Source organism: Lipotes vexillifer, unplaced genomic scaffold, assembly GCF_000442215.2.
Source record: "Lipotes vexillifer unplaced genomic scaffold, Lipotes_vexillifer_v1.1 scaffold1175, whole genome shotgun sequence".
Classification (NCBI taxonomy): Eukaryota; Metazoa; Chordata; class Mammalia; order Artiodactyla; family Lipotidae; genus Lipotes; species Lipotes vexillifer.
The window spans coordinates 493,721-496,229 of record NW_006774650.1 but is presented as its reverse complement, the minus strand read 5'-3'; positions in this window follow the sequence as shown (position 1 = coordinate 496,229).

The following is a 2,509-nucleotide window of genomic DNA, read 5'->3' as shown; positions in this document are numbered from 1 at the left end:
GGGATCTTCCCGGACCGGGGCACGAACCCGTGTCCCCTGCATCGGCAGGCGGACTCTCAACCACTGCGCCACCAGGGAAGCCCAGAATCCACGAAATTTTAATGAATATTTACTTGACTAATAAAGGGGTATGAACAGGGATAAACTCTAATAACCGTTTTTTTTATTGCTAAAGGCAAGAAAACAAGAGGGAGAGACTAGGAAGTTAGACTAGTCAGATAATGTAGCATTTTATAGAGATTAAATTCTTGTTGCATAGTTTTTGATGTCATGCCTTAATCTGGTCCAGTCATCTTAGCGAAATTACACATTTTAAAAGATGTGTCCTGGCATATTTCATATTTTAAGGACTATCAGAGGAGCACAGAAATGTTTTCCCATCTTCTTGGATTAAAATAGCAATCTTCTTGGATTAAAACCATCAGATAGGGTTCACTTTACAAGAACAAAATCTACTCCAGCTGATTAACCAGAATAGGATTTATTACAGAGTACCAAATGGCTTAAAGAATGATTAGGCGAACTGATAAAATAGACTTCAGGCTAAGCATCCAGAAACTGTTTCTCAGGTCACACCACAGACCTGGGCAGTCAAGGTGGCTGCTGCTCCTGTGACAACCAGGGTGCTGCCTGGTGAGGAGATATCTGATGCTCTGCTGCCTGCTCCAGGGCAGTGTTAACCCCGCCATGATCCACGCCGAGAAAATGGCACTTGATGCTCTGCTTCTCTTCCCACTTAGCTCCTGTCTGAATTCTAGTTTTCTAGCAATGCTTCTGACTGGTGAACCTAAATCACATTCAGAACTGCACATCTTAGGGAGTCTGGGAAACGCAATGCTTAGACTGCCAGTCTAGGCAGTACAAGGGACACACTAAAGAAGTTGGGTTATCTGCTGAATGCGTTAATCTAGTATCTGTAATTTTATAACATGCGTGTTGCACAAAGATTCTTTGAATTTCTTGGCACTCTACAGGTTTCAAAGTGCCTTTGGAGTCATTAATGCATTTGATCATCACCACAGGATTATAATGGCTAAGGTCAGGTGTCTGAGTCTCAATTTTTCTCATACTTAGCAATACTCTGTAGAAACATTTCTAAGGCATCTGTACACGTTTAATTCATACATTTCACTAACTGCACAGTATTACATGATGTAAATGTACCCCCAAGTTATTTAATAGTCCCCCATTAAGGGACAGTTACTGAGTTTCCTATTTTCCTCCATTATAAACAATGCTACAACAAATATCCTAGAAGACATGTCCTTGTATGCAATTACTCTTTTCTTTTGCCCATCAAAGAGTGAGTACGTGGCTAGTCATCTCTTAGTATTACTTCACCTTCTTCCTTGGCAATATAACCCTTAACTTTCAGGTGAGCATATTTATTTCTTGTAGCTAAAAGTACTTGTGTGACTAGGTAATATAAGCACAGTTCCTAGAAAACATCTTAATATGGAAGCAATGAGTTCTTTACTGCCTTTCTTTCATATAGTAATTGACAACTGACATGCAGTTGTGATGGCTGGAACTCCAATATTCTTTGAGACCCCAGAGATGTAAGCTGTGGCTAAGGATGACGGCTTTGGACAAGACCCTGATGACCATGGAGTGTCCTAACGAGATTGTGTATTTCTAGGCTTGTTTTATGTGAGACAGAAACTTCTATTTTTTTCCTCCACTGTCATGTTAGATTTTCTGTTAACTGCAGCCAAATGTACACATTTTAATAGTCAAATTGTGTTCCCCAAAAGCTACAAACTTTACATTTCCAAGAACAATGAATAAAAACATACTTTCCCCCATATTTTTGTTTTTTAATTTTTGCCAATTATATGGGTAAAAATATCTATGTTAATTTAGTTTGAACTTCCTTAATATTATATTTGAGTATGTTTTTATGTGTATTTGGCCATTTGGATTTGCTTTTCTGTGCATTATCATGCCATACTGAGTTGTTTATCTCTCTTAAAATGTATGAGAGCTTTTCATAGGTTTTTGATAACTATATCTCTTAGCTATTATATTGTTTTTGTAAAATTTCTAAAACATAAACAATAATAGTAATTCCACATATATTTCTAAAGTTTTTTTTTATCAAAAACTTTTTTAGTATTTCTTAACTAAGTATAGTTTGGGGGAGTGTATATTATCTTTATTATGGTAAAATAAGATACTTCTGTGGATATTTTATTTAAAAGTTTTTTTAAAACAATAAATGATAGGCAGTATGAAATATAAAAATAATTTTTAAAATAAGAGAAAAATCAAATGATCTTAGTCATGCAAAATTTCTAAAGTTTATGTCCACATACCCATCAGGAAGATATGGAGAATGTAATGGTGGAGTAACCAAGGTAGAGACAGAATCTAAAAAACAGAGAATGCCAATAGGAAAGAATGCATTACCAGTCTCCATTCTAACTCCCACAGCAAAGCAAGTTCCTTTCCAGTGGCAATGCTCGGCTATGTATCTTGGTGAAGGGAAATAAAAGTTCTAGAATACAAT